This window comes from Pelobates fuscus, chromosome 4, assembly GCF_036172605.1.
Source record: "Pelobates fuscus isolate aPelFus1 chromosome 4, aPelFus1.pri, whole genome shotgun sequence".
NCBI lineage: Eukaryota > Metazoa > Chordata > Amphibia > Anura > Pelobatidae > Pelobates > Pelobates fuscus.
The window spans coordinates 288521959-288544210 of NC_086320.1; the positions used below are offsets into that span (position 1 = coordinate 288521959).

At 39.1% G+C, this 22252-nt stretch overlaps 1 protein-coding gene across 1 annotated transcript in view; it reads left to right on the plus strand.

The window, feature by feature from the left end:
- Nucleotides 1-716: 716 nt before the first annotated feature.
- Nucleotides 717-22252, plus strand: part of RARB (retinoic acid receptor beta) — an 895445-nt gene continuing 873909 nt past the window's right edge. The window contains exon 1 of the mRNA XM_063452189.1: nt 717-804. The gene's annotated coding sequence lies outside the window, so the exon portion shown is untranslated. The remainder of the gene's footprint in view (nt 805-22252) is intronic.

A 22252-nucleotide genomic window follows, 5' to 3' on the forward strand; every position in this document is an offset into this window, starting at 1 on the left:
CATGTTGGCCTGTGTACCCCAAAATCCTTGCACCGGCCCTGTTTATGCAAGTGGCCCATCGGCGGGACGACTGAACCACAGCCCTCTTTCTCCATATAAATTTTCATAATTGCACTGACTATTGATTCTACTCTGTTTGCATCAGCTCCTTTTAATCAAAGTGAATTTCAAACAACCGAACTGGAAAAATTCTCTAAGTCAATTACATTTCCAGTTAAGCTACTTTAGCCTTAAATTTGAAATCAACTTTGAACTCTCAGTTTATTAAATAACCCTCTTAATATTTGACTGATTTAGGATGATAACCAAGTTTTACACACCTGGAGATCCATAGTTGCCTTTCAGGTGCCAAATCCACTTCTGATGGGTTAAAATAAGTGTGGTTCCCCCTAACACACCAGAGCCGCAGGAATGTCCAAAGTCACAAATCAATGATCTATCCCATAAATGGTTGACAGCTACCCTGGTCACTGCAGGGGTTTATGAACTACCCTTCCCATGATGCTCAGCCAGCCCCAGCAGAAATGTATTTCACAAAACACACGTGGTGTCAGGAAATCTCATGCCTCCTCCCTTCCAGGGGAACTAGGTGAGCCCCCTGTAGACAAGCAGCATGGCCAGGTAGCTTGGGGTTGCCTCCACCTCTGCACATGCGCCTCCCCGGGTCTAGCCTGTGAGCGGGAGGTGGGGGGAGCTCCTGCAGAGCACTGCTCTGTGCTGCTGTCACTGCTGCACTCTCCGCTCTGCCAGTGCTGCTGCTCTCTGTGACTGCCAGGACCCGGCCGGACAGGGCTCCCTCTAAAGGTAATCCGAGCTGGGGGATGGGGGGCGCTGGCTGCAGGTGCAATGGTGACCCTCTAGCAGCATGCATGTGGCTGCATGTGATGCCCTGCTGCTAGCCTCAGTCCCTGGCTGGCTGCAAGTTATTGATTGCCATGTTTGTGCTGTCTGGGTCTGGCCGCCTGGGTCTGCCATGCAGTGGGGGCAGCAGGAGGAGGACCTGTTACATTGAACCCCTGGACAGGAAGAAGTATTTTATCTGTCACCTGCGCATCAGCAACTCCACATCCACGTGTGTGGCTAATGCCCTGTACCAGACTGGAGTGACAGCTGGGGGAGATCAGACAGATGGGACTCCTGCTGTGGACTACAACTCTCATCAGACTTTGTTTTTGGCTGGCTGAGAGTGATACGAGGTTGTTTTACCACAGATGCAGCTGGGAGTCCCATAGGAGGCTTAGCCATGGGGGATGACTTTTGATGGATTTAAATAGTGGCACGGCAAGGTGATACTCAGCACTGATCTCCTCTCTTGCTTGTAGACTAAACAATTTGCCTGTAGTTCATAATGGGATATGCATGGGTGCCAAAAGGTAGGTTCCCCAGCTTTTGTTGAACTACAACTCCCTTGATGCCTGGCCAGCCTTATACCTGGCAAAGTATCATGTGGGATGTAGTTCCAGATCAGCTGGAGATCTATCTTTTTGCCATCCCAGATTTACAGCGTAGTCAGGAAACTGATTTGTAAACATTCCAAAACCATTTGTACTTGGAACATTGGTACCTCAATTAATTGTGATATCTGCTGCCCTCTGTTTGCCCTGCTGTCAGACATAGTGCATGGCATCCAAGGCAGCTAGCGAGGTGTGCAATTATTTATTTACCGCTGTTAGAAAAGCACATGGTATTGGCATCTGAGAAGCACACAGCATGTGATAGGAGAAATCATACCTATTACCTTTCTACAATGTGCGTCCCCTTATATATGTCACCACCTGCTAATGACCATATTATGATTAATGCTGGAGCTGGGTCAGTGTGCCCTTAGTGACCCTCTGCTTCCTATCCTTTAATTGTATTAGTACATTAGTTGTAGTGATTACAATTATAGGTCATCCTTTCCCCTCCTCCAAGTCACCAAAGCATCAGCCTCCTTAATGGTTTTAACCTCTTTACTTCCTAACTCAGATGCAAGCTTGTGTGTGTGTGAGACTTGTGTGTGCTTTATTTTTAATAAATAACACTGTCTGCATTGTACCTTAATGGGAAGAGAATTCCTTAGCTAGTAGTGTTCATTTGTTCATGCTTCACTATCACTATGCTTTAGTGTATATTCAGATTGACAGTAAACAGATTTGACAGTGGAAGTGCATGGTTGAGAGATGAATATGTCAGGGTCATTTTAGATGCTTTGTCCAGATAGGATGACCTTAAATCACACACAGGAACTTTTCTGGGTGCAAGAAATATGAAAACTGTTTTGCACCTAATTCAATCATTTAATAAAATCACCTTTAATCAAGAAAATAGATATTATAGATTGTTTTTAAACCACTGAATAATATATATATATATATATATTTTTTTTTTTTTACAAACCACCCCAAAGTATTAAAAGCAATGCACCAGGAGTTATAATTCTATTTAGAAATGGTATTTGTTCTGGGTGTACTGCTAATTAAATTTTGCTTAATTATTGTAGATATCCCAATTATAGAAAACATAATATACACTGCTGTATGTATGTACAATGAAATAGTGTTAACAGGTGTACTTGGTGCATTAAGGGATATAGAAAAGAAAAGGGGTGTTTGTCAATGTAGTTATATAGTCAGAATAATAGGAGGTACAATACATATGTATACCTTAGGATGGGAATTCCTTTACATGCATAGTTTGCAGTTGTGGCTAATTTTCCTTTACATATATAGTTTGCACGTGTGGCTAATTTGTTTTGTTTTATAGATGGAATTACATTGCGATATGTGTTGTACACTTCATGAATTTGCCATTCATTCAAATCCTATCTCTTCATTTTCGTTGTTTTTTTTTCATTCAAAATTTATGAATACCTCTTTATTTATTAAGGTGTGTGTGTATGTATATGTATAATTTAGACATATTAAACACAATATTACATTCTTAAAAATACAAAACATGTACGGTAATGCATGGGGTATGCTTAAAAACGACATTGAGTCCATCCAATTGTATACTTGCTATAAATGGTCAGTGCTAAATTTGAAGTACTATGAATTGCGGAGGGGCCTGTAATCCAGCAACTAGGTCAGATTTAGCCAAAATTTAGCTTGTTATTGTTCTTTAGACAGTTATATTTAATTCATTCAGCTCTTTAGACAGATATACTTAATTCATTCAGCTCTTTAGACAGTTATGCTTAATTAATGTGACAATAAGATGCTTCTTTGCTAATCGTTATGTTCTGTGGGATTATTAATGAGCGTGTGAAGGGTTCTTTCTTTATTTGAATTCTAAAGGTGAGAAGCCCTAGTACCAGGGTCAGTTTATATATAGCAAGTTACCTTAATGTAGTTGATATGGAAAAAAAGAATTGAACAAAGGAGAACAACTTAATGTGACACACGGTTTCTCATATTTTGGTCTGGGAGTCAGGCTCATTGCTTTTTTTAGTAACTGTAGAAGAGTTGCATCCATAGTGGTCAAAAAATGGAGCTATGTAAGCTGACTTTTTTAGAGCCCATAATTTAGTTGGTATGGAAATGTGATCCAAAACTGTTAATTATGCTTAAGATTGCTGAATTAATTTACAAATGAGCTGATTTTTGTGGCTTATATTTTTGGACTGTTTATATTTTTACATTACCGAAATTAGTAATACAAATCTAAAAATAATTTTACAGAAGCAAAAATGAACATCCCGTCTGCATTTTGAATTCTGAAAAAGCGTGTTATTTTGAAGATTTTTAGCTAAAAGTGTCGTCTGATTAGTGAGAGAGATACTTTACATTAGATCACTTTAGGAAATGTGGTAAGACTCACCAGAATTGATTATTACGTCTAAAGATTTACTCATTAAAATGAGAGGTCAAAGTGAATTCGAAGAGAATTAAACATTTCAACATTTTTTTAACTCCGCTATCTTGGCCTTCAATTTGACATTCAGTTTGCATTCTCATTGTAGTAAATAACCCTGATCGAATGTTAGAATTCACTAAAGTTAGAATTCAAAGTTAATTTCAAATTTAAGCTTAAAGTATCCAAAGTAAAAAATAAAATTCAGTTTTCAAAATCACTTTGAATTCTAACTTTAGTACATAACCCTTACCTAACCCGGTAATTGGAATTTCTTCTAAGTGCAACTGTTTAGTTTTGTTGTTTTGTTTTCTTTTAAGTTCAGCGCCTGTTTCATTGTAGAGAATAGATTGAGAGAACAATTTCCATTTAAAAAATAAAATAAAATTATTTTTCAAAGAATTGGTCATATAAGTCTATGTGTACTTCTTTTTGTAGCTGTAGTTAAGCACATAACATGTTTTTGTGTTTGTAAATCAGCTTACCTCTTTGCAATTTGAAAGCAATATAATGGTTTTTGCTTTGAGCTTTTTGACACAGCATATTGTCTTTATAGTTGATCTTGCTGGAGTCTTCACTTTCAAAATTATTTGTGCTTTGATTGATACTGGCATTTTATTCTTAAAGTGGTACTGTCACTGTGTGTTTGTGAGGTCTGCAAATTAAAATTAAATGTATAAATCCACACTACAGTAGAACCTCTGAACTCGCACTTAAAAGGACACTATAGTCACCAAAACAACTTTAGGTTTATAAAGCAGTTTGGATGTATGTATCATGCCTCTGTAATTTTACTGCTCAATTCTCTGCCACTTAGGAGTTAAAGGGACACTATAGTCACCTGAACAACTTCAGCTTAATGAGGTTGTTCAGGTGAGAACTATAGCTCCCTGCAGCCTTTCTCATGTAAACACTGTATTTTCTGAGAAAATACAGTGTTTACATTGAAAGCTAGGAACACCTCCAGTTGCAGTCACTCAGAGTGAACCAGAGGGACTTCGGAGTTGATGGAGGCATAATATACCTCCATCCACTCAGATCTGCTGTCAGCAGAGCACAGGGAAGCACTGTGCACAGCATCCTGTGATTCAGTATATCCTCCCTCTGCATGCAGACACTGAACTTTCCTCATAGAGTTTAATTGATTCAATTCATCTCTATGAGGAGATGCTGATTGCCCAGGGCTGTGTTTGAATCATGCTGGTTCTGCCCCTGATCTGCCTCTTTGTCAGTCTCAGCCAATCCTATGGGGAAGCATTGTGATTGGATCAGGCTACCACATGTCAGCAGACTGCTTGTTTTCTGAGTCTAACAGCATGCAGATTTACAGCTTCAGGATTGAATATAGTAAGGTTTTGTACTATATTTATGGAGACATGAGTGGCCCAGGGGGGCTAGATGGTGGTGTTAACACTATAGGGTCAGGAATACATGTTTAAAATCACTTTTGTTTCTGTTTATGCAGCCCTAGCCACACCTCCCCTGCTGTGATTGACACAGCCTGCATGAAAACAAAAAAGTTTAATTTTCAATCCGATGCAACTAAATTTAACAGTTTTTATCTCCTGCTTTGTAAATTTAACTTTAATTACATACAAGAGGCTCCTGCTTGGTCTAACAAGCTATTAACAGAGCAGGAGATGAGAAATTCTAAGTTAAACAAAATTTAAAATAAAGGAAGTGTAAACATTAGATTACTCTTTACAGGAAGTGTTTAGGATGGCTGTGCAAGTCACATGCAGGGTGGTGTGACTAGGGTTGTATAAACAAAGTGATTTAACTCCTAAATTGCAGTGAATTGAGCAGTGTAACTGCAGGGACATGTTCTATACACCAAAACTGCTTCATTAAGATAAAGTTCTTCTGATGACTATAGTGTCCCTTTAATCTGTTTCAGAAGGCTGTTCGAGTTCCGGTTTGTTCGAGAACCGAATCAACATTTCTCATAAGAATTAATGTAATTTGATTAGTCCGTTCCAGACCCCCCAAATTACAGCATTTCGACACAAATGTTATAGTATAATAATGCCTTACATGCATAAAATCATATAGGAAAATAATAATAAACACAATGTACAGTAAATGAAATGAAAATAATGAGAGTTGATGGCGTAAGTGGAAAGGAGAAGATATATTATTGTTTGAATGGGGATATGTAACTGTTCTTCTGGCCATTAAAATGTGTCTAAAGTGTGTCTAATTGAACATGTTTGTGGCATGATTTTTTCGGGTACCGAGGATCGTTTGCGTAACGAGACATTTTTTTGACTTCCGAATTGTTCAGGTTCTAAGGTTCCAAGGTCCCACTGTACTGTATCTACCATCATCCCCTGCTATTAAACAGCACAGAAAGTCTCAATCGGACATATTCTGATTGTCAGTGAATGGCCTCTACCACTTCTTTGTCAGCATTATATTAGCAGTCCAGAGATTGATAAACATTGCTATAACCGTTTTAAATACATTTATTTTATAAATATAGGATTTAACTGTGTTTACTGTATGTGTGCATTATGCTCGAATGTGGACATTCTTTCTACATTCTGTTGCCATTTTGTTTTGTAAATTGTAATGCATTCAGGGTACTTGCAAATACCTATAAGTAAGGTATTTGACCATTTTTATTTATCTATTTTGTCACACCTACTGTATGTGGGGAAAAAAATGTTATTTCTTTTATATTTGCACTTCAGACTTTGAATGACATATTGCTAAATAAAGGACGCTTTGTAGTGTTTTAAGCTGTTCATTTCCCAAATATTGTTATAAAGGATGAATGAATGAGTGAAATATAAAAATAATGTACATTTGTATAACGTACATTTCTCAGTTTGTCTGTAAACCATCTATTCACAAAATTGCTGTGTTCTGATATGCTCACATGCTTCCTATGAATCACTTGCTTCAAATAAATGTTATGCTAATATTTTTTCAATCAAAAGTACTTGGTAGTGAATGGGGTTAAATAAATTATACATACAACAATGTTTTTACCATATGTATTTCACTGAAAGTTAGAAAAATCATACAGGGTTTTTAAAGTGAGAATTGTTGAACTAGAAGCATAGTCGATTTGGAGATTTTCTTTTTCCATTTTTGCTATATTTGTCTTAAATTTCAATTTGAATTCCTGCCAGATCTCACTTTAGTAAATAACTACATAAGATATTTTCAATTTATCTAAGAAATGGTCAATTTATACAAGTGAACCAAAGGTGACCGAAAATTTCCCTTCCAAAAATAGTGATATACACCAAACCAAAGTGCTCTATACCCCCCGAAAAAACAAAATTGCGTAGGTAACACAAAGTAAAAATTGCTGCATGCTGTTTATGTCCAACAATCTTTACGATGTGTGATCTATAATGTGGGAGAATGTGTATACGTTTTACCTTCAATTGAATGTTTACTGTGTCTTTTATTCAGTGTCTGAGGCATGTATTTTGATTCATTTCTCCCTGTAACTGAACTTCTTCAGTTAAACGAAATCTGATGGTGCCCACTGATGAGCATGGCTCATCATGTCCTACCATAGTAGGATTTTGATTGTGTTAAATTCCCAGATTATGTCTTATTATGTCTTTGTCTTAAATTTCCATATTATGTCTTTGATTGTGTCATATTATTATCAATTCCCTTAGGTCTTATGCCAGGCACTGCTTGATACCATTTGAGAGCAACTGTGATTTTTTGGAGCTAATCAAAACTTAAACTTTACTTTTCACTGGTCCCCAATTAACTAATGTCTTATAGGGATAGGTTAAGCACTAAAATCCTATCATATAAATACATTTTGGGACATAAATGCTGTCCCTATAGCCTAGCAAATGAAAACAGTTTTTATTTTTTGCAATTTCCTTCGTTGACAGATAGCCATTATGGGCTTCCGACAGAAACTGATTCCGTTATTAAATCCATCTGATATTCTGCCAAAGTATGAATTCTTGCAAAAACATAATATTCACAGATATAATATTTAATATATTAATTAAAGGACCACTATAGGCACCCAGACCACTTCAGCTCAATGAAGTGGTCTGGGTGCCAGGTCCCCCTAGGTTTAACCCTGCAGCTGAAAACATAACCGTTTCAGAGAAATTGCTATGTTTACATTGAGGGTTAATCCAGCCTCTAGTGGCTGTCTCCCTCACGGAGTCCAGCCTGAAATATGATCCCTATAGGAAAGCATTGAGTAACGCTTTCCAATGGGCAGGTTTGAATGCGCTCGCGCCTCTGGCCGCACATGCGCATTCGGCTCCACTTGGGAGCTGACGTCGGCGGGGGAGGAGAGGTTACCAGTGCTGAGTGAGCCCGGCGCTGGATTAAGGTAAGTGGCTGAAGGGTTCAGCGCAGAGGGAGGGGGGCCCTGAGGGGGGGGGCTATTAACCCTATAGTGCCAGGAAAACGGGTTTCTTTTCCTGGCACTATAGGATCCCTTTAACAGCTTCTTAAAGCGACACTGTTATGCCAAACTTACCTTTCTCCTTCCTCTCTCAGAATCTGTTCTTCTTTTCTTTATTTCTGATCTAGTTTTCTTTAAAACATAAGACAAAGTAGGGACTACTTTGTCTTGTGTATTTTTCCTACGCTTAACTTTCTTTGACCAAAGGAGGAGCTTAAGTCCGCTCCATTTCCTGTGTCAAGGAGAAGGGTGAGTACTTTCTCTGACACAGGAAATGGAGCTGACTTAAAACTCCTCCTTTGGTCAAAAAAAGCCAAGCTTAGGAAAAATACACAAGACAAAGTAGTCCCTAGTTTGTCTTAGGTTTTAAAGAAAACTAGATCAGAAATAAAGAAAAAAATAACAGATTCTGAGAGAGGAAGAGAAAAGGAAACAATAGGAGAAAGGTAAGTTCGGCACGACAGTGCTGCTTTAATTCAAGGAGAGATCTCAGTACCATTCTGAGGATGAGAAGGTATTTTTTCCTAGTTTGTTGCAAAATTGGAAAGAGCTTAAACTGGATTTTTGGATCAATAGCAGAAACAGATGTGAGAAAGACTGAAGTTAAAGGATGCAAGTCTTTATTCAGACTATGTAAGTATGCTGACACCTGATGCCTTGTGTGCCCAGTGCTTGTTTATGAGAACCCGTGTCTTTAAGACAGTAACTTCAGTGCACCATGCCATGTGTCTTCAGTGCTTCTCTAGGTGAAGCATCTGATTGGACAAACATCATCCGTTTTGATTACTGATATGAGGATATGAGGATCTTGTCTCTTGCATTTTATTTTATTTTTCTTAATTTAAATAAAGAAGGTATACTAAAACAAAACAAAAAAAAAATCCTCATCTAATGCAAAACTGTATTTTTAGTTATAGTGTTCTTTAAAATAGAATAAGACGAATAACCCTAATCAGTGTAATATTTTAAACTGGCAAATTCTGCAAACATTAATTCATTTACTATTATTATTTTATTTATTTATGTTCTTTTCTACATTTATAGTCTTCCTATAAACAGCGCGATTCCGCTTAATATTGTGGCACCCATGTTTGGCAAGCTTGTCCACTATACCTTCTTACTATCGCATTTTGTTATACATATAAGCAAATAACCACTTGCCTGGGATATATAAAAATAATTTAACATAATAATATCACCAAATATGATTTTATTTCACGGATTTATTTCTTTTGTGATCCTTTCTCCCTGGCAAGTATGAACAAAAAATATCCATTGCTTTGTCTATATGTCGCTCAAATGAAGTTTCAATGAAGCCTTAAACAGAATTAAATGAATTGTGTAACTGCTGAACAATACTAAAGTACTGTTTTGCGGCAATAAAATAATCAACTAAAAATAGAGGAAAGTGTTATAACGAGAAAATTAAGGGCTTAAAGGATCGTCTGTAATGAACATAAAGCAATTGATGGTATGATAGAGTAATTATTTTCGTATTTACATCATTAACGATTGTAATTTAACGTTAATGTCTTGGTATTTTATGCCTTCTCATTTGCAGACAAAAGCACATCTGAGGCATCATCGGGGAGTAATTTGGTGATATAAAGTCATGAACAGAAGCACTAAACTATGCTCAGAACTCTGACAGTCACAGTACTGCAGAATAACTTAATTTTCTGTTTATTATCCGTCTTTATAATCCTGTTTACCATCATAGGAATTAATGAGTAAATAAAATGTATGCAGGATTCTTTTCTAAGTTAACGTACCATTATAAGCGTTAGCATTTTAGACGTAAAAAAAAAAAAAGAGAGAGAGAGAGAGAGAAAAAAATTATAATGAAACAACAAACACATTCTAAGATAAACAAAAGAGATCTGAAATATCCCCTGCATAATATCTTTAAATAGACACAGAACAAATCAGAACAGCTTCAGGCAAACCCTATTTAAGCTCTTTGAAGCCTTTTTTTTTTTTCTTTTTTTTTTTTTTTTCTTTGTCTGTTAGGCATACATTCCTCTTAATATGGAAGAATCCTTTCTATCCCTTTTGCACATTTGGGAGTTGAGAATATGTTTGTTATGCAATGAATGGAAAGGGAGATGAACTGTGCAGGGAAAAGAGGATCAAATCAACGCAGATCAAAAATGGTAATTTAGCTACATTTTTGTTTTATCCTAATCCGATTGGGTCACGTGGTACGTTAAAGCAGTTCAGGAGTGGTGCATAATAGGCATTGCTCAAATTTTAAGATTTTTTTTTCATCCTGTAATAAGTGCTCTTTTCATATAATGGATTGTAAGATGCATGGTATTAGACATCTTAACCCACAGTTTTGAGATTAAAACGTCTGCATTTTCTTTTGAAACCCATGCAAAATTAATTTAACCAAGCATCATTGGTTAGGCTCTGACACAATACTTTAAAATGCCATCTACAAAGTATGTGCATGCATAATTCTTAGCACAGATTACTTTTTCAGCACAACGGGATCAAATATGCTAGTAATATATAAAGTCGGTCCACAGGAATCAGAATCCTATAATATTGTATTCACTAAACATTAGGGTTAATAACTAAACTGGTAAACGTGCAGAATTGACAAGAGAATTGCAAATTCTAGAGCCAAACAGAAGAATTTAAAATATTCCCCAATTCAGCTATTTTCTTGTATTGGTTATTCAAGACTATAACTTTTGCAATTGCCCTGTTAGTTCTACACAATTTTCCAATTGGTGAATAAATACAAATGAAGTTGCAGTGACTTGAGAATGAATTTAAAAAATGTATTCTAGCCAGCCTACTTAGATAGTATTTACAATTCTGCCCGAACAGTTTTTTTTTTTAATTTCAGACCAAAGTTCAGTCTTAACCCCTTAAGGACACACAACATGTGTAACATGTCATGAGTCCCTTTTATTCCAGAAGTTTGGTCCTTAAGGGGTTAAAGGACCACTATAGGCACCCAGACCACTTCAGCTCAATGAAGTGGTCTGGGTGCCAGGTCCATCTAGGGTTTACCCTGCCTGCTGTAAACATAGCAGTTTCAGAGAAACTGCTATGTTTACAAATGGGTTAATCCAGCCTCTAGTGGCTGTCTCATTGACAGCCGCTAGAGGCGCTTCTGCGCTTCTCACTGTGATTTTCACAGTGAGAAGACGCCAGCGTCCATAGGAAAGCATGGAGAATGCTTTCCTACCTACGGACTGGCTGACTGCGCGCGCGGCCGATGACGGAAGAAGAGGGAGTAGAGTCTCCAGCGCCAAGGGTGCTGGAAAGAGGTAAGCGGTTAACCCCTTCCTCCCCCTAGAGCAGGAGGAGGACCCTGAGGGTGGGGGCACCCTCAGGGCACTATAGTGCCAGGAAAACGAGTGTTTTCCTGGCACTATAGTGGTCCTTTAAGTTACCACAACTTGACGCTAATAAGCTGAGATAGAAAAAAAAACAAAGAATAATGTTGCATCAAAAAACAGTTGCAATAATGAACAGTTAATTTAATTTTTATTGTTTTCACATTGACCACCGAAATAAATATATTGAATAAAATTGCTGTGTGATAAGTAACGAATAAAAATAGAAAATAGTAGAAAACACATAATGAAATAACACCTTACCTGTATTTAAAACGTGAGATCTGTCAAAATATGTAACTATATATGAGCAGTTCTGAAAATTGCAGTTCTGAGATCACTAGTTGAAATTTACTAACATTTCACTACTGGTGCATACTGTAGTAAATAGTTGTTAAAATCTAGTTTATTTTTTTTGTGTGTGTTTAAAGGGACACTATAACCAAAACAGCTTATGTAGTGTTTCTGGTGTCCATAGCATGTGCCTGCATGCTTTTCAATGTAATTGCTGTCTTTTCAGAGAAAATGCGGTGTTTATATTGCTGCCTAGTAACACTTATACGTGCAGTCACTCAGACGGCCACTAGAGGTGCTTTTTAGTCCAGTGCTGCACTGTGTGCATTACCTGCATTCAGTGTCTTCACGCTCTGCATGGAGATGCTGAACTCTCCCTATAGAAGTGCATTGATCCAGTGGATCTCTAGGAGAAGATGCTGATTGATTGGCGCTGCATTTTGCTGCACATGAGCAAGAGCCACTGCTTTCACACACACACACACCGTGACATGCCTTACAAATGCATTCCTGCATTCACACAGCAGAATGCAGGGCTGGCTTAGGGGTGTGCAAGCTGTGCGGCCGCACAGGGTGCCATGCCATCAGTGGTGCCCGGCGGCTGACACAGCTCGCAACAACCAGGGCATGAGCTATATCAGAGCGCACTCTAGTTTGAGCCCCAGCCTGCCCTTACCTCTTTATTGGCCGGTGAGAAGATTGAGGAGCCGCCTCACCGGCCCAATGTCTGCCCGACTGGAAGGAGCAGTCAGAGAGCTCTTCAGTTCTGCACCTTCGCCGGGTGCAGATACTGAGCACTTCTCTCGTGAGCTCTGCATTCAGAGTGTTGCCGCAGGAGACAGTACAGAACTGAAGCACTAGCAGAGACCACTGGGCAACCAGGGGATCAGCATTTCCCCTCCCTGGACAAAGGTATGCAAGAGGGAGGGGGGAATCAACTTTAATTTTTTTTAATAAATAAAATAATTTATAGTAAAAAAAACAAACGAACATGAAATTGCTTTCCCACCCTCCCCTAGCCACACTACATCAACACCCCCCACACTATGTGCCCTATCCCACCCCACACTTTGTTCCCTATCACACCTCACACTATGGGCCCTATCCCACCCTATGCTATGTGCCCTACCCCACACTATGTGCACTATCCCACCCCACACGATGTGCCCAACACACACTACATCCCTATCCTACCCACACTATGTTCCATAAACACACTACATCCGCAGTCCACCTCACTCTGTATTCCCAAAGACCAGTTTTAAAGGGGCACTCTAGGCACCAAGTCGACAACGGTTTAATGTAGTGGTTCTGGAGCAAAGAGATTGGCCATGTAGGCTCAGCAGTGTAAACACTGCCTTTTATGAGTAAATGCAGTGTTTACATTGTTGCCTAATGACATCAATAGTGGGTCTTCCTGGTTGCAGTTCTGCAAAGGTTGCAGGACCAATGTCGATGTAAACATGCTCTGCATGGAGAAGCTGAATGCTCCCCATAGAGATGCATTGAGTCAATGCTTCCCTGTGGGGAAGCATTGGATTGACTGAGAATATCAGTACTAATGATCTCAGTCAGTGGAGGCAGGGCAGATGCAGAGAGACAGGAGCTTCTTCAACTTAATCAAGGGGGCCCGATAATATAAATTGCTACTCTTAATGCTAGAGTGTTCCTTTAAATAGGTTTTTCCCAAATCTATATATTTGCTTGCAATTTTGCTAGCACAATATAGAGATAGAATTGTATGTTCTTTCAAAAAAAAAAAAAAAATCAGAAGTTGTGGGTACCACAAGTGCAGTTTAGCACGATTTCTGTGAGTAATGTGTATATACATGTATACTAATATGTGTGTATTGTTAATATATGCATCATTATGCCTATAATAGTTATACATGTATGAATATACATGTGTATATGCATAATATGCCTAAAAATTAATGGAGGTTTTGCACGTTTTACAGTGGAAAGTTTTGGATGAGGGGGTGTGGCCATGGAGGGGCACTGTGAAGAATTTTCACACAGGACGCCAAAAGGCCTAAGGCCAGCCCTGGCGGTATGCATGTCATATTTGCACATACATACGCACTGGCATGCCTTTCACATTCATTGCTGCACATACTCTCTACCCGATTACACCCACAGCGCTGCCTTTGCACACAAAATGCACACCAGCATATTTACAATCTGTATAAAATACCACAGCAGTTAGACAGACATATTTCAGTTACACAAGCACACATGCATTCACAAACATGTACAACATACACAAAATTTTCATGTATTTGCATACTTAAATGCAACACTGAATTCACACAATGCTAGTATACTCACTCTTACAACACACACACACTCCACACGTGCATTTAGGTACTTGCCTTCTTACTACGTGCATGTATACCAGACCTGCACAACTTATGGCCAGCGGCCGCTTGCGGCCCACCAAAGGATATCAGAGGGCCTGCGAGGAACTACCGCGGGTGCAGCCACTGTGCTGCACTGGGGCCCGTTCAATTAGGAGTTCTATCTTAGGGCCACCCGATGGACATGTGTCAGTAGGGGCCCGGTCGAGTGCTGTGACACTTTAACAGCGTGACCGGGCCACTTTCTTATAGGCATCTTGGGAAGAAGTGAGTTGCCGCGAGACCAGAACCGGGCAGGAGGGGAACGAGGTTGTAAATAGGGGGCCAGGCCGGGAGAGACTGGAGCTGCACGAAGGGAGCAAAGAGGAGAAAAACAGAGAGGAAGGGATGCAGGATGCAAGAGCCAGCCCCTAGCTCCCAACATCCTCAGCCTGCAGACTGGACACAAGGGAAGCCACCCTGCAGCACCCAAAAGGTAAAAAACTGGAGAGTGGCTATAAAAGTGTATATTTTGACCTGCATGTGTGTGTGTGTGTGTGTATCTGTATGTCTGTTTGTATCTTTGTGTCTGTCAGTGTGTGTGTGTACCTGTATGTCTGTTAGTGTTTGCGTATCTGTATGTCTGTCTGTATGCCTGCCCGTGTGTGTGTATCTTTATGTCTGTCTGTGTATCTGTATGTCTGTCAATGTGTGTATCTGTATGTATGTCTGTGTGTATCTGTAGGTCTGCCTGTGAGTGTGTCTGCATGTCTGTCAGTGTGTATCTGTATGTCAGTGTGTGTGTGTATCTGTATGTTTGTCGGTGTGTGTGAGTTTGTATCTATATGTCTGTCAGTGTGTGTTGTGTATCTGTATGTCTGTCTATGTGTGTATCTGTATGTCTGTCATTATGTGTGTGATAGGCGCTAAAACCTATCTGTGGCCCGGAGAAGCTTAGCCTTTTTAATTCTGGCCCCTACCTATTGCCAAGGTATACAGATACAGTAATATGAACTTTATTTACTAAACTTGTAATTGTGAGAAAAAAATAGAAAACATTGCATATGCCATATTATCCAACGCTGGAATTTTGACTAAAATAGCCAAACTTTTTCCAAACCAGCTATTTTGGCTGTAATTATTTATTTCAGTTTTCAATTACAATTAACCGTTTGATGAATAAACCAATAGGTATTGGGATCTTGTATAAATTAGATGAAAAGGGGGCCAAGGGACCAAGTTTGTCCAGGGTCTCAAATAACAGCCAGTCAGTCCCTGCCAGTTATATAGATTTTAAAGATGCCATGGAATTTGATTAAATTCACTAGAAGCTAATGTTAAAGAAAAAGAAAAAAATAGATGAAATGTCAATAAGGCCAGCATGAAATGTAACATAATAATATAGTGCTTAGGCTTGAAATAGCTCAAATCCTCCATGTATAGTCTTTCAAGTATCTCTTATATATCTGTTCTCCAATGCCGGGTTAATGCATGCTGATTTGTTGTTTGATAATAACCCTCCTTTTTTTGCAACAAGGACGTGAAAGTCCTATCATCCTAGTTCATCTAGAAATGAGCATCTTTTTGTGCAATTGTAGGCAGATGCTCTTGACCATTATTGCTTTGATTGCCGCTACTGATCAAGAATAAGCTATGATGGGGCGCAATGGGCTTTGTTCATAGTAGGTTGATATTGTCTCTTAAAAGTAATTTTACCCAATTGCATTCATTAATGACATAAACTCTATTTCTGTACATTAACTTTGTTTTATAATATTCATATTGAGTTATTCTTATGTGTGGCTTATTTTTAAATGTGATTTATGTGTTATCCTGATTCCTTATATTGAAAGCCAAACATTTTAAGTGACCCGAGCAAATATTGTAATCTTGGCTTTTGTGTAGGTGTTAAAGGATACTCTAAACATCAAAACAACTTTAGTTTAAAGTGATAATACAGGCACCAAAACAACTTTAGCTTAATGAAGCAGTTTTAGGGTATAGATCTTGCCCCTGCAGTCTCAATGTTCCATTCTCTGCCATTTATGCATTAAATCACTTCTGTCCATGAAATTATAGACTCACCTCCCCTGGCTGTGGCTTACACAGCCTACTTAAAGGGACACTCCAGGCACACAGACCACTTCTGCCCATTGGAGTGGTCTGGGTGCCAACTCCCACTACTCTTAACCCTGCAAGTGTAATTATTGCAGTTTTTAATAAACTGCAATAATTACCTTGCAGGGTTAACTCCACCTCTAGTGACTGTCTACTAGACTGTCACTAGAGGGAACTTCCTGCTCTATAGCACAGATTATCTGTGCTAGAGCGTTGCTGGACGTCCTCACTCTGTGTGAGGACCTCCAGCGTCGCTCAAATCCCCATAGGAAAGCATTGAAATTCGTTTTCAATTCTTTCCTATGGGGAGACCTAATGTGTGCATGCGCGGCGTTGAGATTCCCTTTAAAAAAAGGGTTTTTATTTGCAATCGGATCTCAACTTACTTTAGAAGTTTTTATCTCCTGCTCTGTGAATTGAACTCTAATTATACACTGGAGGCCCCTGCAGTGTCTATGCGGCTATTAACAGAGCAGGAGATAAGAAATTCTAATTTAAACTGAATGTACAATAAAGGAGGTTTAAACATTAGGTCTCTCTTTACAGGAAGTGTTTAGGAAAGCTGTGTGAGTCTCATGCAGTTAGGTGTGACTAGGGCTGCATGAACAAAATGATTTAACTCCTAAACAGCAGAGAATTGAGCAGTGAAACTGTAGGGACATGATCTGTACCCTGTCTCACTGCTCACTTCTCTGCCAATTAGGAGTTAAATCACTTGTGTTTTGTTTATGTGCCCTAGACATACATTGTAGTCCACCGTTATTCACCGTGGCATAGTGATTTGTTATTTGTTATGTAACATGAGGCTGTATTTAAATTTTTGGTTAAATAATTACATAAATCCAAGCTTAAGTCCGCTCCATTTCCTGTGTCAGGAAAAGTGAGTATTTTCTTTGACACAGGAAATGGAATGGAACTGACTTGAGCTCCTCCTTTGGTCAAAGAAAGTCAAGCGTAGGAAAAATACATGAGACAAAGTAGTCTCTACTTTGTCTTATGTTTTAAAGAAAACTAGAGAAGAGATAAAAAACGAACAGATTCTAAGAGAGTAAAAGAAGAGGAAACAATAAGAAAAGGGTAAGTTCAGTGTGACAGTGCCGATTTAATGATAGCATTTGCACCCACCAATCTCAGGCAAACTTGCACCCTGATTTTTAAAAAATAATCATGTAGTATAAAAGATATAACAATGTTGTAGCCCATGGAGCAACACAGTTAGGGGAATGGACCTCGACAGGGCCAGAAAGTAGGCATGTATTTTACTAATATTTGGGGGCAGGTTTTTAGACATGTGGTTATGGGGTGGGGTCTAGGGGGATACAGCACGGCCATCTTAGAGAGTGGCCATTTTAATTTACAACTTACACTTACCTGTTACTTGTCCCACCCACCCTCCCTGTGGTTTGATTGTTGTTCCCCGTTTGGTCACAGCGGCGGGGAAGGGCTAGGATAAATGGGAAGTAGGTGGAGTATGAAGTGGTCATGGCAAGGTTTAGGCTGGATTAGGCTGGGGTGGTTCAATTGGTTGGTAGGTTCGAGCTCAACGGTGGCTCCGAATCTGGGGGTGTAGGGGTGTCTTGGAACACCCCTACAAGTTAAACAGTTGGTTATGGGACCTCTTTGGTAGGCCGTGTGTTATATGTTATTTATACTGTTATTTATTGTATATTGGTATGGGGTCATTGTACGGAGGGGGATTGTATTAAAGTATCATTATTATTTGGCAATGACCCCAATTTGTTAATTTATGTTTTAAAATAAATAAAGCTGTGGACTACATATTTCCAACAGAAAAGCTGGTGTCTGTTTCTTATTAAAAGGTCTGTATAGGGTTATGGCACATGCCGAATCAGTAAATAAAGAAATATTTGGGTACTGTAGCCATTCAGAACCACTCATTTTTCAGTAATCTAATTTATTATGATGGTTTCATAATCTCAGAATACACCTTTGTCTGACTCTTTGTCTGACTCTCTCTCTGTCTCTCTCTCTTTCTATCTAACGCATAGGCACATAGATATATATGAAAATGTATAGGCACATGGATATATGTAAATTTCTTTGTATGTATGTTCATAAATATGTTGCTTCATTTGGAAAAAGTAAGGTATATCCCTCTGGGGCACAACATTTCAAAAGAATATGTTGCATCTCAGTAATTATATTACCTTTATAGTCAATGTTGTATTATCTAGTGTGAAATATGTTCCTTTTTCATATTACAAGTAAATTTGTTATTGATTTAATATCCTCATGTCTCTTGTGCGATGATGCAACGCCGGGTGCAATCATATTTTTATTTTGCTATATTAGGAGAACTACATATTTTAATAAAATTCCTCTCTATGGTAGACGTAACACTTAATGGAATAAATGAACAATGAAAAGTTTTTTTAGAAGAATCAGTTTTGTTCTATATGGTTTCAGAATTATTAGAAAGTCAAGCCCTAAATAAAAAACACAGTGGGACCAATTTAAAAAAAAAATGAGTGTATTGTAAAGCACGTTTCTCAGATTTTTCAATCCAAGTGCCACATATTTTTATACCACAAACCTCTTGTAGCACCATTTTTCTACCAAATATCATTAACACTGAAATGGAAATGCTATTATAATCCACTCTTGTTTTGTCAGAACTAATGGTGGCTGGAAAAGTTGGTTTTAAATGAAGCCTTAAAGGGACACTCCAGACCTCTAGAGCATTTTAGCTTGCTGAAAAGCTTCATTTTTGAAGTGTGTCCTCTTTATTTCATATTGCAAAAAGTGCAGATTTCAATAGAAATTAGTACTTTATGAATTAATCTGGTTACACCCCTCTTGGCTTTCAAGCAGACAACAGGTCCTAATACTTCCTGGTTTGGTTAGCTCAGTGGAGCTAAACTCAAGAGGCAGCAATTGCCCAGAGCACCTGCCTTGCAAAGACTTCTTATTGAGATGCATTGAGAAGTCTGTGATTGGACAGCCACTGAAAGTCTGAGCGGGGTTAGAAGGAGAGGAATTGTAAAGGCTGTTTTTAGATATACCTCAATGAAAAAAATGCATAATTAAATGTCCCTTTAATTTAGTGTGTGCTGCTGGGTCATATTTTTCAAAGGTAGTACTCTGATGGATTTACAATGCTTAATGAAATGCATGTACGTTTTCATTTGGGGTATATCTGCTGCTGGGTCATATTTCTCAAAAAAGCATTGTAAATCCATCAGAGTACTACTTTTGAGAAATATGACCCAGCAGCACACACTAAATTAAAGGGACACCCCGATTCCCAAATTCAAAATAAATATAATCCACTGTTTAGTAGATATACCCCAAATTAAAATGTACATGCATTTAATTATGCATTGTAAATCCATCAAAATACAGAGCATTATTACATAATTAATTAATTAAAAATATAAAAATATATATTTGTCTTTAAATTAAGCTTTTTTTATGGCAAATACATAGTCTCTGACTTACCTCCAGAGATTGCCACTACAACCAGGAACTGGCTAAGCTCTTTTAGCCAATTCCTGCTTCTGATTAATTATATTGCTGATATCAATGAGTATGCATATGTGTATATATTTTTGTTAATTTTGTTGAGGAAGGTTGAATGTGATCGGTTGCGTGCACACGTTTTTGCTGCACATATGCTCAAGGATTTTCAAATGTAGACATCATGGGTATAGCGTTAAAATGTTTTTTTTTTGTTTTTTTTATGGCCTTTCTTCTGCTGTTCCCGTTTGTAGCTTTGTCTTAGTCCAATGTTGAAAGCCTTTTAGCACTTTTTAAATGTAATTTGAGTGCTTTTTCTTTTTTTTTATTCTTTGTTTTTGTTGTGCATATAACATACGCGCTTGTGTGGCCACGATAGTAGGACAAGCGAAGGAAAAAAAGGCATTATGAGATTGCAACATGGCATGCAGAGTACGTAATTGCACAGATTTTATATTCATGATTTTCTAAATTTGAGTGCTTTTGTGTGAGGTACCTAAGCAAATCTTGTGTGGATGTTGTTTTGTTTGTTTTGGTAAACTGTAAGTGCAAATAATATGCTACCCAGATAGCAAAAAGAGGAGATTGTTATAAAATAAATAGTGTATAACACTACATTTGTGTTTTTTCTAAATCAGATTTTATCTCTGATTACACGGTTGAAAAAAATGATGACAACATTGTCCTTTCTTTACTTCATGAGCCATTTCAGCCAGAAAAGGAAAATACTTAAAATGTATCAGATTTTATTATTATTCATTTTTATTTTTAACACTGTTTATTTAATTGGAAAACCACAAAGTGTTTGACCGTTGACCTGTATATCAGGGAGATCATCAGGTGACATTTGCTATTTTTATTGTCGGGGTTATTCACTAAAGTGAAAATTGCCAGGAATCCAAAGTGAATTAAATGTGAATTTCGAAATTTAGGTCAAAATAGTTGAATCATGGGGGGCGGAGCTAGCCGCGGAACAGAGCAGTCGCACTTTATGGAGCTCTGCACTGACCAGAACAAAAATCACAGTTTTTTGGTGGAAATTGTACTTACAGCCGACCAACTCCATACACCCCTTGTAGGTGAGCACTATGGGCAGAAAACACAAAAAAAACAAACCCGGGAAAAGCCCTACTGTCCGAGATACCGGAGAAATGCTGCGCACCACACAGCAGGCCGCATGGCAAAAGATGGCGCTGGAAGAAGAAAGCTCTCTCTACTCCTCAGATGGCACCCCCTCGGATATCGGAGAGGGACCATACAAGGGCCCAGTACTGGGCTTGCCACCTGAACGCTCACTCGCACAAACACCAGCTGGGGCACCTGTGACAGCGGATCTGCTCAAAAGTATGTTGGCAGACCTGCGCAAATATATTCGCCGCAGACATGGCATATTTTAAGAATGCAATTGAAGGTGCAACGGCCAAGATCACCCTCCTAGAAGCCTCAACAAGCACCCACGATTCCAGACTTAACGCTGTCGAACAGCGGATAGCAGACCTACAAAGGCAACAACTTGCCACAACCGATAGGGTAGACAACATGGAGGACCAACGGAGAAAATACAATTTAAAAATCCGTGGCATCCCAGAATCAGTCACCCTCACCGACCTGCCACACTATGTTAGACATCTGATCGGTGTCCTCCTGCCGCCTAAACAGGCGAAATCGCTAAGGCTGGATGGGATGTTTCGCCTCCCGAAACCGAAGACGGCACCCCCAGCGGCTACTGAAGGTTTGATTATTAGGTTCCAGTCCATACAGGAAAAAGCCCTGCTTCAAAATGCAGCTCGAGGGAAAACCCCCTTAACCTTTGAGGGATCGACTCTGTCGCTATTCCCAGATCTCACACGCAACCCTCATCTGGAGGAAAACCCTGCAGCCGCTCCTGCAACATCTACGCCTCAAGGACATGCAGTACCGCTGGGGTACACCGAGGGCGGTCATGTTCACTCACCAAGGGACTGCCTGCAGAGCGCACAGCTACTCGGAATTGGAAGCCCTCCTGCTCGAATTGGGCATCGTCGACCAAGCTGGAACCAAAACCACGGGACTTTCCCACCTGAACCCTGCGAGGATAGCGGAATTCTTCCCACGCCAATGCCAACGGCCAAACACCACACAAGACCCAACATGAGAAACGGAGGAGGTCGTGGACTTTTCACAACACCTATGAAACATCCTCCTTCCACCGCAATGAACTGGCTCCAGTTGAGTAGTGCAACACCACCAAAAGCTCTAAGTGTTGACTTATTTGTTCTGTTTTGTTGACTTATATGTTTTTCACCTTACGTTATTAATCCTGTTACCGATTTATTATTCGCAGAGATGCGTCTCTCTAAAATGATCTGTATGGTATCCAGGCATTTACAGCTGCTGGGTCATAAAAGGTTCAGGGCTAGCTATGACCTACCTGGCCGCGCTAACGATAGCACCATTCC